We start from the raw sequence: 16406 nt of genomic DNA, 5'->3' as shown, positions 1-16406 counted from the left end.
TTAATGCTGTAATGTGTTGTCAGGCTTGGTGGGTGACTTCAATATGTGGGCATTTCTTCTTTTTTTAAATATAGGGTCAGATCAGACCTTCGTATGTCTCAAATGAATGTATGCATTGCAAAGGCCACAGGCAGGAGGTTGGCGGTTTTCTCCAGGCCCTTCTGGGAAATGCTGATTCTGCAGTGTCAAGAACCAGCTTTGCAATGGCTTTTTTACCTTTGGATGCTTTGGACCATGTCTGGGATTCTTCTGTGAACAGGAGAGTCTTAATTATGGGGGACCACGAATCCTCTCAGCAATGGCCATTCGTCCTGGTGAGGAAGGGGTTGGGTTGCCATATGAAGACCAAGATGGCCACAGAGGGGCTGGGGAGAGAGCCTTTGTTTAACTGTTCACAAATACTTGCCATGGAATATCTAAACACAGAGTAGAAAGAAATGTAGGGAACTGTGTATATCAGATACCTAGCTTCAACTGTGGCCAAATCTTTGTAGTCCCCTCCCTCTCCAGATGGACAACTGAGAAACAAATCCCAGATCTTACCGAGTTTCATGCCGGGGGAGGGGGGGAGTTTACTAGAAGGGCCCTTAAGAAAACCAAAACCACACACACCTGTCACTATCACCTGTCACTTATCACTTCTTCCGTTGCTCTAGCTTGTACAGGTGTGTGTTCTTTGTGTATGTGTGGGTGTGGTGTCCCTGCATGGATATGTGTTCCTGAATGAGTGCATGTGTGTGCAAGTCCACATGGGACCAGAGTCTGATGCTGAGTGCCATCCTCAATTGCTCTTGACTTAATTTGTTGAGGCAGGGTTTCTTGCTGAGCACAGAGCTCACTGATTCATTTGTTGAGGCAGGGTTTCTTGCTGAGCACAGAGCTCACTGATTCAGCCAGTCTAGCTATCCAGCTTGCTCTGCGGGGTGCCTGTCTGTGTCTCCTGGGGCTGGGATTACAGGAGGGTGTCCTGATTCTCTAGCTTACTATGTAAGTGCTTTATACACTGAGCCAACTCCTTAGCCCTTAGCCATGCTTTCTTAAAGCACAGGCTGTGGGGCCTGTGTTGTCTTGGTTTGTTTCCAGTGTACTTTTCTGCCATCCTTTCAAACCCACACCTCAGTGAGGCCCACACATTACACATGGTGGCAACACCTATTCAAGTCTTCATCTGTAGGCTTCCCTCTGTATGTTACTGACATCTTGGTGAATGGAACATTTGTTTTGTACAACATTCCCAGCCTGGATGTTGTCAGTGGCCTCTCTATGTTCATCTCTCAGCTGTTCATCCCTTGAAATTTCTCGAAGTAGTGGTTAGTTTAGTTTTCATTCATTCATTCATACATACATTCTTGTTTCATTCATTCAATTCACTATCTTTTTCTGTCAAGAATAATTTGTAGTTCAGTGACATTGGATAAAGAAAACTTACACTTAAGCAGTATTTGAAACTATTTTTTAAAAAATGCTTCTGCTTCTTATTTAAAATATAGCACTTTCATGCATTTTTGCTGTGCTCCAAAAATATGAGCATTCCTACTTTGGTGCGCTGATCTTCTGCCCGGCACTGGGTTTCTTCTGAAAGGATTTTACTTTTATTTTACCCAGACAGTGGCTAAAGGAACCCAGAACTTGGTGAAGCTTTTGACTGGCACCTATCAATCAGCTCTGCACTGGGAGGTCAGGTCAGCTGCTCTCATTTCTCTATAGCAAAGGATATTCAGGTGTGGCGGTTTTCCAAGAAAGAAAGTGATTAACATGAAAGTGGTAAAGATGCAGGCATACTGGAGCAGATACAATCCTCAGCAACTAAAAAAATGCATCGGTTGGTCATCTAGACGTCTTGTGTAGTGCATTTCCATTTCTTTAAAAAACAAAACCAAATTATCTATTCGCTGACTCACAAAAGAAGAGGCAGCCAAGTTCATCAGGTGAGGATTGCTTGGAGATAAATGTATCAGTAGCTGGGCCACACCCATCTCTAATTTACACGCATAACACCTGTTTACACACATTCATTAAACCCATTTTATCGCTTTCCTTAAAGCCCATTTGTATTAATCCAGAGTGCATAGATTGATTAAGCAGGCCTGTGGGCATAGATCGCAGGCCTGTGGGCATAGATCGATTAAGCATGGCTGCCTTGGAGAAGATTCTTAGTTGGACCATAGGATGGCTCATTGTCCCTTCCTATACCCTAGTATAAGTTGGAGTTGATAATGTGGGCCCATTTTCCCACTGGGTAATGGAAAATGTGTTCCTACTCTGAAATACCACATTTCCTAAGACTCCACAGCACACAGTAGAGGCCATTTAAAATATGGGCTCTTTGCTACAAGACAGAACACAGTGTGAAATAAGGTCTATAAGAAGGAGAAGCCTGGGTTTGCAGACAGGTGTTTCTGACCTGAGAGAATGGAGGCCAGCCTCTTAAGGCCCCACTGCTCTATGAACTGTGTCCAGAATAGTCAGTCCTTTGCTTTTTATGTTCAATCTGAGTTCTGAGATAGGGCTGATTGTGTGTGTGGGTGTGTGGGGTGGGGGTGGGGGGGGGAGGGGGGAGGTTGAGCTCACAGGTCTCTACAGGGAAACCCTTCATCAGCTCTTCCATGTTGTGAGCCCTGTTTTGCACTGAGGCAGGTGTTCAAATTCAAAGCCACATTTCGAGAGACTTGCTACCATTGTTAATTTCCCATCTCACAGCCTGTGATTCTTGTAAGGATGAGTCTGTTGGGTTCCACACATCTTAGGAACATTTGCTCCCTAGCGATACTGATCGAGTCATTTGATCCAGTAGTGGAGGAAGGGATAAGAGGGTCACTCCAGGACACCTCCATCTTCTGGGTCCATCCCATTTGTTTCTCCGTATGCAGTGTTGGCTTGCACTTGAAACTCCTTTAATTAATCTTTTGAGGGAGGGAGATGTTTGAGAGTGAGACAGGCAATCATGAGAAAGATAATGGATGGATGGTTAGCACGTGAGGGAGCCCAGCATGTTCATCCCAGCGAGGCAGAGTTTGTTGTACATGAATTGGGTAGGAGCAAGCCCTCCAGGACCAAAAAAAACGTAAGAGGCATTTGACTGGAACACTTAGCAATCAGAAAACCAAGACAGAGGTTAAATTGTTTTGAGCAAGAGAAATTAATACATTAAAGGTTACATTTCCAACTGTGAGGCAGTGAGTTGGGCTCTTCTGTGGTGTCAGAATTACATAAGGCAGGAGAAATGGCTCTGAAATGATTGTGGAATCATTATGGCAAGGCAAGGCAGAGCAAGACACTTCCCAGCAGGAGGGTGCGAGGAAGAATAAAGACGTGGAGCGAGCTCATTAAGAATGAATTGCAGACCATAAACATTTGGAAGCAGAGAGTGTGGAGTTCTATCTGTTATCTAATGACTCGGAGATTAGAAAACTAGCAATGACTTTCAGAAGCGGAGTTGACTTTGCGGGGAGATTGTTTGCGGTTCCGGAAAAAGAAGAAGGGTTTGGTTTTGTTTTGTTTTGTTTTTGAGTTAGGGAAAAGTCTCTCATCTCTGTAAATCAGCACAATTTAAGCAACTTCAGCGATCCTCTGACAGTTTCTTTCTGCTGTATAATTACACACTGCCTCCGATTCTGTTAGAAGGATGTGGAGAGGGCCTCAGTGGGTGGGGGAGGGGAACAGGTAGGGAGGAGAGGCAGGAGGACACAAAAGTCCAATTTCACCATCGTCTTCAGAAAGACCTACAAACCTGTACCCAAGAGGCCTTGCCGGCAAATCCTTTAAAGCGGACTCTGTTCTGTTTTGGTCGAGGGCACTCCATTTGCACGGCTGCTAATTGCATGGTTTGATGGGCAGAGTCAGGACAGCTGGAATGAGATAATCCATCTTTGGTGCTGACTCTCTCATCCCCCTACCCCTTGCACACCCTCCTCTCCACCATAAGAAGCAATGATTTAAGACTCCAAACTCTGGCCATGTGGAAACTCCTTAATCTTCCAGAATATTCAGTGCCCTTTACTTTGCGGTTAACACTAGCCAGAGATGGTGGAAAAGCATCAACTTACATGACTGGGTGGTACACCCGGGTCTTGAAATCACCTCTTTGGAAAACAGATAGGGGTCTGGTAATGTGCTGTCCTTCTCCGGGAAGAGTTCAGCGATGCTCTGGGAGCCCAGTGAGCACTTTCCTAATGGCTTCTTAGAAGCAAAGGCTTTCTTCCATTGGGTAGCCTGATGCCAGCACAACATTGCTCAAAGGGGAGGGATGGGTGTGGGCAGCCCTGGTGACCCCTGGTATGCAACATCTCCTCTTTATGAGACATGCAGGAGTGGCCAGAACCTATTGGACTCTCTCTAAATGACTCCTGGTCTTAGTTACCATTGCTTTTATTAATGTGGATTTCTAGAAACAATCATCTACACAGTGTGGGAGAGGAGAGGAAGGCATTGCAGGAATTCCTTGTTGGTCACAGAACTTTAGGTTCATGCCATTATGAAGTTCATACCCCTCCCCCACACCAGAAATGGTTGTTAAAATCCTTGGGTCGCTTCTTAAGAACAATGTTGTTCCTTCTGGTTCTAGATGGATTGCAGTCAGTTCTTAAGGTTCCCAACTCTGTCATCAGCTTGATGCTGGGTATGGACGCTCCCACGATGGCCTTACTCAGCAGGTGCCACAACCTCCTCCCTTCAATGCTGGGCTTGGCCCCGTCAATGTCTAGAACCAGAAGTGGAGGCCACCTGCTGGCCATCTTTCAAGGCCCATGGCTGCATGAGGCCAGCTTCCTTGTCTTTTGTCAGCAGCCAGCTAGTGGGATGAGTATCCGGAGGAACCATGAGACGTTTGAATGATGATTCGTGTTAAGATTATTCCCAATGTGATCACTATGAAAATCACTCACCACAGGACACTAAACACCCTTCTTTGGGATGCCTATTGCTCTGTTTTTCAATATTCCAGTTGTAGAATGAAGAACTCTCAGGATGGCAGAGGCTGTGTAGGTGAGGAAAGGAAAGAATCCCACCCCAATCGTTTTTAGTTGCTTCTCCTTGTTGTTACCATCCTTGTTAGCGGAATCATTACACACACGCTTATATACCACTGGTTTAAAATTGTGCATTCTTTTAAAAGCATTTGTCTACAGAGCCATGCACATCTTCATTAGGAACCACTAAAATACCACATAATTAATGCCACACAATCTCACCAGGAAAAAATTTATGTTTTGTGAAGCTGTCAGTGTCATGATATTCAGTCTGTTATAAATTCTTAAAAAATTATTTATTACTATAATTTTGTGTGTGTGCAGGTGATGAGTGTGCATATATGTGTGCATGCATGTGTGTGCATGGAAGAATGCATGCATTTGCATGTGTATGCATGTGTGTGTGGCGTGTCTGTATGTGTGTGGCATATGCCATGGAGCTCATGTGAAGATCACAAAACAGTTTTGTGAATTTAGTTCTCTGGTCCTACATTTACGTGGGGTTTTGGATAGTGAACTTAGGCAGAAGTCTAACTTGGCAAGTGTCTTTAGCCACTGAGCCACCTCACAGCCTCTATTTTTACAAATACTATATTTTTCTCTAGAGATTGAAGTTTTTTCCTTGTCAATAGTTATTGTCAATTATTTTCTCTGTAGTTACAGGCTTACTTTGTTTCCTGTGGGAAAACGTTTGCCAAATTCCTACGGGTGAATAGCCACAGTTGTTCTTTTGAGGTAATAAAATGGTGTTCCATGAAAAAGCCTCTCACTCTGGTCCTGACCCAACAGTAGCACAGATACTGGTCCTGGGGCACCATCTTCTTTTGTGGCAAGGGTTCCCACTTCATCTCACAGAAGAGTAATGAGGGCACTGAAGACCAAGACTCAACGAAGTGGTAATCCTTAGGGCTTCATCAAGAAGTGAGATTGGCTTTCTTTTTTTCAATGTGGGTGTGTCATAATACAAACAGTGACCTCCAGGATGGCTGTGCTCTGGTGCCCATGGTCTCCATCACTGAGGATTTCAAAACCCCAGAACAACTGCCAAAATAGGGGAAAAGACAAACTAAATGTTCTCTGTTAGAATCAAAACTAGTTTTGTCCTCAGGACTGACTAAGTGGGCACTGGGGACCCTACAAATATCAAGTCACATGTCAATAGCCACTTAATTTAAAGCACTATTGATGCTAGAGCACATCAATAGTGAGAAAAATACATTAATTAAAATTTTTACCTGTATGCCTGTGATCACAGAAATGAGGAGACTGAGGCAGAAGAATTTTTATGAGTTCATGGCCAGCTTGGGCTGTCTGGTATGTTCCAGGCTAGCTTGTGATACACAGTGACACCCTGCCTAAAAAATGAAGAAAGAAGTAAAAAGAAAACACAAAATAAATAAATCAAGTAAATAAAAAACTGAAAACGCCTACAGTTATTTTTGGTAGGCACCACTAGAAGCTGATTGTATGCCCTGAGTGGTAGAAGGGACTCTGGGCACTCCTGTTCTGGAAGGAGTCTCTGGGGGCATCTTCATTTCTGAGTCCATAAGTGAGGACTGGGATTCACCGAAGTTGAATGAAACTTCCCATAGGGAATGGCGCTAATTGAGCAGCTCAGAGATCACCTCTAGCTAGGGAATACCGAGTCTCCACAGCAGCTTCTGCCTTAAGTCCTCGGGTCTGGAATCTGGGATCGCCCAGTCTGCCTGTTGTCCAAGTGCAGGACTTCCAAAACCCTGCAGACCTCTCACTCCTTAAGGGTCCTGTTTCCTTTCAGTCCTATCCATTTCCTGATGTCCTCCTGCCTCTCTGTGTTCTTCTTCTACCACCTAAGACCTTGTAATTACTGCACATTTATATCCTGTCCCTCTAGCCCTTTGGCATTCTCATGACCCTCAAGGTAAAATCCCATCTGGTAGACCAGCATTCTTCCTGCCATCTTGGTCACTCCTTCCCTAGGGTATACCCTGCCATGTTCCCTGTCAGATGCCACAGTGCAGTGCATCTTCACACATGCCATTCACTCTTTCACATCGATTCACCCTCACTCCGCTCTATCTCTCTTCTACACACTCACTCCCCAGCCCGCACTGAATCTTGTAAGAATCGGTTCACGTGCTATCTCCTCTCAGGAGATCTATCCCGTTTAACTTGGGATTCCTGCTTTGGTTTTACCACTTACTGTCTGTAGAACTTAGTCACTGTATGCTCTTTCCTAGTCTCAGTCTCCTCATCTATGAAAGGCTCTTGCTGCTTATCGTGGGCATGGAAAGAGATTCATGTATAAAGTACCCATGATACCTGCTGGGAAGACCAAGGGTGTGACCAGCATAGCACCTTTATTTTTATTCCATCTTTCTTCTTTATGTCATTAGAATAGTGCCACAACAATGTTCAGAGTCCACTCCAATGCCAGTTAAATTAATGACACCGAGACATAGGAAGGAAGCATGAGAAATTGTACCATCATGTGTGGGGCCACTAGCCACACATGGCTTTGCAGTTTTAGATTTGAATACACATGCATCAAGTCAAACCAAAAATCAGCTCCTTGCTGTAACACCAATGTTTAAAGGGCTCTGAAGTTACTTTTGCCTGGTGGCTATCCCATGGTGCTACATAGCTTATGGGGAATTTCTATCCTTGAGGAAGTTTCTAGAGGATAGAGCTGTTAATAGTGTTTCCCAGCTAGTACTGGGGTGAGTTACAACTGTAACTCTAAGATGAAAGGCTTGCATGCAAATGCCTTCGATAGGGAGAGGTAGTGACTGTACTTACATGATAAGATGTACTTAGCACGAAGAGTCGGAGCGTTTCTTGACAATGCCCTCGCATCTGCATGGTGAGTCAGACTGAAGATCTTGGGACCTGTCGGCTCACCCCAACTGAGGAAGCTTGTCTGGGTTCATGTGTGACAGAGACACCTGAGCAGCTCTGAATCAGACCTGTTGTGGAGATAGGAAACCCTCTTGACTGTAGATGTAAATAGGAAAACTCATGCATTGCACTTCTCAGCCACTATGGAGAACACTAGCCAGAAAGAAGGCATCTAATAGCTGTGATGTTAGTCTTGTCAACCTGATACCACTCGAGAACTACTTGGGAAGAGAGTTTTAAATGAGGAACTGTCCATATTAGGATGGCCTATGAGGATTATGTTATTTGAAGTAGGAAGTTAATTGTCCACTGTGGGTGGCACCATTCTCTGAGTAGGGGATCCTGGCTGTATAATAGTGGAGAAAAGATAGCCGAGCACTAGGCTGCATACATTAATTTTGTAATGCTGTCCGCTCTTGATTGTGGATGTCCTGAGACATCCTGCTTTGAGCTCCTGCTATCTTGACTTCTCTGCAATGGTGGGATGTAATCTGGAAGAGTGAGCCTTTCTCTTTGGAGATGCTTCTGTCAGTTTTTTTGTTTTTGTTTTTGTTTTTTTGTTTTTTGTTTTGTTTTTTTTTTTTTTTTTTTAAATCAGAGCAACAGGAACAAAACTAAGATAGTGGCTTTGGGGGAAAATGCTGGATTGTAGTTCACAGGGACCATTGCTGTTGCTATGCCATCTTTTCCTTGGAAGCCACACCAGGTTCTTTTCCAAGTGACCTTCCTCATGTGTCTGTGGGCTGCTGTCTATCCCTACCAGCATGTCCACCGTTGTCATGAGGATACTGAAATGACCGACTGTGACTCAGGAACTCATTATTGATAACCTTGTACTTGGAATTAGGTAGAGCAATATGTCTGCACTCAAAAATTTCCAGGAGCTAACTGTGAAGTTCAGGGCCCATGTTTGGGGCTGGTAAGAACAAGCCATGGCTTCACCAGCTTCTCTCTTAGTTTACATCTTCGTCACATGCCCATACCAGATTGGCTTTCTGCATCCCATGTTCCAGGGCCTTGGATGACAGTGCCTTGTTTGACTGCAGCCTGCCAAGGCAACAGAAGTCAGGGATGGCTGTCAAGGTTTCAGTGCCAACAGAGGCTTTGGTGGCAAGTAGGGCTTCCCTAGTTCTGAAGTGTACTCGACCTAGGTTTGCATAATGAGTAATAGCCTGCCACATGGTGCTTATGGGGAACTGTGACTCACACAGGCCCTGGCAGAGTTGTTGGCTCAGGAGAAAGGTGTCTCCCAATTAGGAGCATCATCTCATGCCAGGTCTGAATCATGAGATGTGGAGATGGCAGAGATATTAGAGGTCACCCAGCTCGTGTTTCACTAAGGTTATAGATGATGAGAAAAGAATCTGGCAGGGCAGATGGGCTTCCCCAGGCACAGAACCAGAGCCAGAACTGAATTCCTTTGGCTTCTAGTCCCGTGTTCTAGGGTTGCTTAGACTTCTTATCAGATCAATCTGTTCTGTTCAGATGTTTTATCTTCACAGCTGAACTATAATCCTTACGTGTATAAAGACTTGGATGGGTAGCTTTAAATGTCGGTTTGACATGACCTAGAACCTCCTGGGAAGACAGTCTCAATGAAGGATTGTCTACACTGGGTTGGATGGTAGGCATGTCTGTGGGAGTCTGTCTTGATTAAATTGACTAATTAATATTGGAGGACCCAGCTTAATGTGACTGGTGCCATTTCCCTAAGCCAGTGGTTCTCAACCTTCCTAACGCTGTGACCCTTCAATCCAGTTCCTCATGTTGTGGTGACCCCGCAATCATAACACTTTGTTGCTACTACATAACTGTAATTATGTCACTGTTACGACTAGTAATGCAGATATCTGATATGTGACCCTTAAAGGGGCTCAACCCACAGGTTGAGAATGGCTGCTCTAGGCAGTGGGGTGTCTTAAACTGTATCAAGAGTTGATAAATCAAGCAGAGCATAAGCAAGAACAAGCAAATCAGTGTGTGCACATTCATTTCTCTCTGCTCTTGATTATGCATGTGATGTGAATAGCCGTTTGGTAGACAAGTTCCTACCAGTGTGACTCACTTGCTAGGATGGACTGCAACCTGGAATTGTGCGCTAATATAAACCCTTCCTTCACTAAGTTGCTTAGGTCTTTTAGCATAGCCATAGAGATGAAACCAGAATATGGATCCTATTTTAGCCTTGTGCACCACCATTTAGAAATACACAATCTAGCTAGGGAATATAAAAGAAACCCATATGACATCACAAGGAGTTATTGTATACTGAACTGAGACTAGTTAGAATGAGAAGTCGGTCAGTGAAAGGTGTTGGTATAGGCTGTAAGTCTTGATAAGTTATCCCAGAAGCCAAGTCTTATGGCACAAGTCAGCAGTTCCAAGTAGGAGGTAGACAACAAGTTCAAGATTTGCCCTAGGATACAGAGTGATTTCAAGGACTATCTAGGCAATTTAGTGAGACCCTGTCTCAAAAAAAAGTAAAAAGAAGACTGGGTATGTAGCGCAATGGTGGTGGATTTCCTGCTGGTATTGTGTTCAGCACACAGTATGGATGTAGAAAAAAAAAAAAAAAACAAAGCAAAAATTCTCCCTACAATCTAAGTTGTGTTTTTACACGCAGAAGGGAGGAAGTGTTCCAGGACTGTCTTAGTCAGGGTTTCTATTCCTACACAAAATATGACCAAGATGCAAGTTGGGGAGGAAAGGGTTTATTCAGCTTACACTTCCAAATTGCTGTTCATCACCAAAGGAAGTCAGGTCTGGAACTCAAGCAGGTCAGGAAGCAGGAGCTGATGCAGAGGCCATGGAGGGATGTTACTGGCTTGCTTCCTCTGCCTTGCTCAGCATACTTTCTTATAGAATCTAGGACTACCAGCCTAGGGATTGCACCACCCACAATGGGCCCTCCCTCCTTGATCATTAATTGAGAAAATGCCTTACAGCTGGATCTCATGGAGGCATTTCCTCAACTGAAGCTCCTTTCTCTGTGATAACTCTAGCTTGTGTCAAGCTGACACAGAAAACCAGCTAGTATAAGGACCTAAGCAACAAGACTTCTGGAGAGGCAGTAGTAAGCCTGTGGTTGGAACAAGGGCTGTCTGAGGGAGTGCTAGAGGCTCGATGGGAGTGGGCAGCTCAGGTTACTAAAGGTTATGACAGCTAGCTTCAGGGTTCCTGTCCATCTGGTAGCACCTGTGGTTTTGAACTAGGGTGACATAGTGACCTCCCTACTAAAGACTGCATCGATGGGATGGGGTTGTGGGAAAGGGACATGTGAGCGCTGCTACATCAAGATGCTTCTTTGTGTGGAGTCTTAGTGGAGCGACAGGAATAGATAGGAAAAACACATGAGATGATTGCCTTAGCCTTTCCTCATAGCTAGCCTGTGTTGACTCTGTTAATTTTCTATAAAAGTAACTTTAACTTCCTCTGAGTATTTGTCCTCTGGGAAGATTACTGCTGAATAAGTTCACCCTTCCTAGTTCTTCTGAACTCTGACTGGCTGGCTCAACTCAGCTGTTCTCCAAGCTGACTGATTCAAACTGGCTTTTCTCAGCTTCTGACTGAATTGCTGTGCTTGGCCTCAAACTAACTCTGGCAATCTGTTCTAATCTTCTGGCTCCTTCTTATTCTCTAGCTTCAACTGCCTCTGCTGACCTGCACTGCATGGATGGAACTCATAAATGACCTCAGCTGAACTCAACTGCTCTGTACCAACTGACTCAACCCTGACTCACTCTTCCTGTCCTCTCCCTCCTGTGCTGTTCTTGTGAGAGTTGGACGTGTCTTATCTCTGACTCATTCTGTCAACTTTTTTTTTCCTGATTTATCAGTTTGTCTGACCCCCAAATTAGACATCACTTTCAAACATGAGTGCTTCCTTCTTCAAGCCAACTTTACCTTCATTTCTTGGGGCTAAAGGTGTGTACTAAAGGTAAGTCTGTATTCCAACCAGAGGGATTAAAGGTGTGTCATTCTTGTCAGATCACACAGACCTAGAAGGTCTTTGCATGATGTCCCTTGCCAGAGCAGCCATGTTGCTGGATTAAAATTCCTTTCCAGTTTCCTTATGTTAATTATAACAAAATATTTCAACTCAATATCTAAAAGCAACATAAATTTATTGTGCCATATTTATGGACACTAGAAGATATCCCCAGTGAGTGGAAACCAGAATGTGAGCAGGGCTGACTCTTAAGTGTTCCAGAAGAGAAGAAACTGCCAATGTTTGGTACTGTTCTAATACCTCAGTTTCTGATCACCGCCTCCATCTTCCAAGTAGCCAACAGCTGGTCATTTCTCCCCCCCTGATCTTCTACCACATGGCCACCTTCTCTCATCAAATCCCCTCTGGCTTCCTTATGAGAACGCATGTGATTATATCCAAGGCCTCTGAACTTTCAGGAATAAGCGTTTGCATCATCCTCACAGAGCTTCCTAGTTTCCCAGAACTGCAGTTAACAAGGTCACACAGACTGTGGCAGAAACAAGGGAATTCATGACAGATAGCTTTGAAGGCCAGATACCAGAAATCAAGATATGCCTGGTACACCCAGGGTATATGATGGAGGCAGGATCTGCTCCAGGGGTCAGTGGAGGCTGTAGTGGAGGAGACAGAGAATCAAAGGGAAAGGAAGCAGAGGGTAGGGAGAAGCTATGAGTAGATGAGTGTGTGTGCCTTTATAGCATGTATGTTTGCATGTGTATGTCTATAAGTGAAGCTGTGACAGGTTGTGAGGTGGATGTGCAGGGATGTGGGAGGGGTGACATCAGAAAGTCTCAGTCAGATATCCCCACTTCACCTGAACAGAAGAATCCTCTGAGGGGATATTCCTCACAGTAGGAATAAAAGTTGATGGATGTGGTGGCTTCAAATGAGAAATGTCTCCCATAGACTCATGTATTTGAATACTTGCTCTTTGGTTGGTGGCCATACTGTTTGGGAAGGTCTTGGGACATTTAGAGCCTCCCTGGGAGGAAGTGTGTCAGTGGAAGTGGGCTTTGGTGTTCTCACACTCTGTTCACCCTGTGTGTCACATATGTAGATGGAATGTGGTCATCTTATTTCCTGCCACCACACTTCCCATGACTATTGTCATGCCTCCCGGGACACGATGACCAGAGTAAACCTTTTCTCCTCTAAGTTACGTCGTTTCATGGAACCAACAGATACCTTCCTGCCCCACGATCTGTAGGCACATGTGCAGCTTCTACCCCAGGAACCCAGTCCTTCAGCCAAGAGCGGTAACTGCAGCTACTACGAATACTCTAGAACAGTCCAAAAATTAATGGCAAAAATATTTAAGAACAGCTAAATACTAGCCCCTATGAGGAGCCATGCACACTTAGTAAAGAGGAAAACATGCTCGGAGCGACCATTCCTGACACACAGTCACAGCAGACAAATCAGACTGGGAGCAGGGAAACCCAGAGACACTGGGGGATTTGGTGCACAGCCTTGTGCTTCACCTCTGTGCTACAGAAAGACCCAGTGAGATGAGGGGCGCATGCCACAGAGATGCTACCTGGTTACACACAGAAGCAAAGGCTAGGCCGACCTGGTAAACGTAGAACCATAGAGTAGATGAGAACCAAGTTAAGCCAGTGTGGACTCTGGTGTATAAAACACATCCCGGCTTATTTATCGCCACATAAGCTTCATACACTCATCGTATACAAACATATACTGCGAATACAAAACCCTGTTCATGAAAGAGGGATAAAACACAATTTGAGCAGTGGGCCCTGGGAAGCAGAAACAAAAGGGTATTTACCTCTGATTTAAAAACCAAATTTATCAGAACTGGAGAGATAATGCCTCAGTCTGTAAAGTGATTGACACACAAGCAGCCAAAATTAGGTTCATAACAGGACCCACGTAGAAAAGCCAGGAAGGTGTGCATTTGTAATCTCAGTGCAGGGGAGGTAGATAGATGAATCCCTGGGGCTTGCTGGCCAGCCAGCCTAGCCTACTTCGTGACTTCCACTCCAGACACAGATGCTCTCAAAAAACTATCCAGCTGCTAAGCAATGGCATTGACCTCAATATTCGGGGACACACGATTATGTATGAAGATGCCTGCCCACACATGCGCATCTACACACATAAACACATACCTGCTCACACACACTCTCATGCACGCACGCACGCACACACACACACACACACACACACACACACGTGTACACACACATACATACATATACACACACATGCTCGTGCACACACACATACACACACACAAACACATACACACACACACATACACACATACACACACCCTAAATAACATCAGCAACAACAAAGAAAATTTGAAGGTATCTTTTCCAGTAGGAACTCCTGTCTCTATTCTGCCTGTTTGGGAGAAAAAAAAATTTGTTGGGATCCTGAAGTGAAAATTCCTTTCTCGTCAACCCAGACATCTGCCGCAGAAGCTCTTTATCTGGTGCTTTGTATACATATTTTTAATCCTATACAAAAATGATAGGGTGTCAAGAAGGATCTATAATAACACCATTTTTTTTTTATTTCACTTCAAAGACTTGGCCATTTCTATCCATGTGACATTCACGCTCCTTCAGGGTCAAACAACATCTTGCAGCCTTCATAAAATGATTAAATATTTTAAACAGCTCCTGCTTATACCTCCGCCGCCCCTGGAGACTGATACTGTTATCGTTTTTGTCAAAGCCAGTTTCCATCCGCATTTGTCATTCCTGCTTGCATTTATGAGTTATCAATCGCCACGTCAAAATGCAAAATAACTGATGTTCTTTGGGCGGTATTGGATGGTCTATCTGGGGCTTTTAATCAATGCTGATTCTTGTTTTCCATACCCATACATAAATCTCTACTATTCCAGGCCACATATAATGCGTTTGTACAAAATGCGGTGACAGAAGCAGCAGCTACATTATCAAACATTACACCTCGGGGCTAACTGAGTACCGAGGGCTTTCAAAAAGGAACACTGGGAATTATTGTGCAGGAGACACAACCATTGTGGAGACATAAGGAATCGCTTGTTGCCGTTTATAAATCAACACCCTGCTAGCTAATCCCCACTTACACGCAGTCCAAATTCCTGCCCCGATCTTTTGCAACTTATTCATTTTTTTTAAGAAAAGGCAAAGTTTGCATAATCAACACAAATAATAATGAACTGTGTTTTCTGATTTCTTCAACTTTTCCCCAGGGCATAAATTCAAATAGCAGCATGCGACTTATTCAGGAGCAGCATCTTGTTTCTAACCTACCCTGGGATTTTCCATGTTATATTTCAACCCCCTGTTGCTCTAGACGAGAATTTGTTTTGCCCTTTAACAGGGCATTGCCCAGAGAACAGCAATCAGTGTAGAAATCATTCAATGGTACACACATGCCCGTGGATTCCAGCACATGCAGACACCCAAGGCCATGGGAATCCACGAGGGTACCTTTGAAACGAAGAGGCAAGGTACAGAAATAACCCCAGAGCAGAGCAGAGCAGAGCACAAGTGTGTAGTCGGCAGAGTTCCAGAGTCCACAGTTACGCACGGCTCCTCGAAAAGAGTACACGCAGAGCAGTCTCTAAAGTGCTCTCTTTGTGAGCATCATCGTGTCCTCTTGGATCTCACAAGAGCCTAATTGGTCTATCTTCCCCACCCCCACCCCCATCCTTGCCAGGCTGAGTAACTGCTGTCAGTTAGCAACCACGGCAGCTGAGCTGTTGACAGGGCTACACGTGTGCTGCAAGGGACTCCGTCTTAATGAATACTTTGGGATTTACAGCAGAAGTCAAGAACCAGAAAGATTGAGGCTGCAGCAAACTTGGATTCCACAAAGGTACTGCAGTGGTAAAGATAACCTCCCTGCATCTGGAACAGGAAACCACATACAGAGTAAATACGTATAAGCGGAGCTGGAGGGTGAATAATAGTCAAAACCCACTGAGAACTCTCAGACGTGCTCAGAAATGAATGTCTCGTCTGAAAGGCCGTTTTAACAACTTTTAAACAGTGAATTCAGAACGGAGCCATTGTGAGGAAATGGCACCGTCTGTACCACGCAATGCTTTGCATTGGACTCGAGTGCGCAAGTGCTTTACCAGTGCAGCGAGCAGCCTGTCTCGTTTGGCATGATATGTGTTCAATGAACATTTAGGCTCCTGAGTGCTGGGAGCTTACCACACGGGGCTGTCTCTGCAACCTCTGTGATGTCACAGACAGCAGCAGTCTATGAACGGCTGCATGAGGTCATTAACAGGCCCACACTCTCAGTGTCTGAGACCAGCTTCTTGTTCTGTCCTCAAGCACCGTTTAGATGGTGGAGTGTGAGCCTCTGGTGTTTGGTACATCTTGGAAACTGAAAATAGCTCTCCTCCATGACTTTCAGGCTGTCCTTCCTGGGATAGACAGCATGTTTCCTCATCATCCCATCTTTTCCTTCCCACACACATTCTTACAGCTCTCCTCACCTATAGGCTACCTATAACTACCATGGTCACCATTTGCAGAGAGACGAGGTCACAAAAACAAAACAAAACAAACCAGCATTACGAAGAGGCTGGTGAGATAACT

At 44.6% G+C, this 16406-nt stretch overlaps 1 long non-coding RNA gene across 2 annotated transcripts; it reads right to left on the bottom strand.

Moving 5' to 3' along the window:
* Nucleotides 1–256: 256 nt before the first annotated feature.
* Nucleotides 257–15994, bottom strand: Gm31707. 2 transcript variants are annotated; one of them, XR_877630.1, is made up of 4 exons: nucleotides 15935–15994; nucleotides 7746–7912; nucleotides 6203–6322; nucleotides 274–311 (listed from the first exon to the last, which is right to left on the bottom strand). It is a non-coding gene; the product is annotated as a predicted gene, 31707 (long non-coding RNA). The 2 variants fall into 2 exon arrangements; XR_386422.1 differs by lacking the exon at nucleotides 6203–6322 and having other exon boundaries at nucleotides 257–311.
* Between the last annotated feature and the right edge of the window lie 412 nt (nucleotides 15995–16406).

The sequence above is a fragment of the Mus musculus genome, chromosome 18, assembly GCF_000001635.26.
Source record: "Mus musculus strain C57BL/6J chromosome 18, GRCm38.p6 C57BL/6J".
Lineage (NCBI taxonomy): Eukaryota > Metazoa > Chordata > Mammalia > Rodentia > Muridae > Mus > Mus musculus.
Note: the sequence above shows the minus strand (reverse complement) of the source record. Positions and strands in the feature narration are given on the sequence as shown.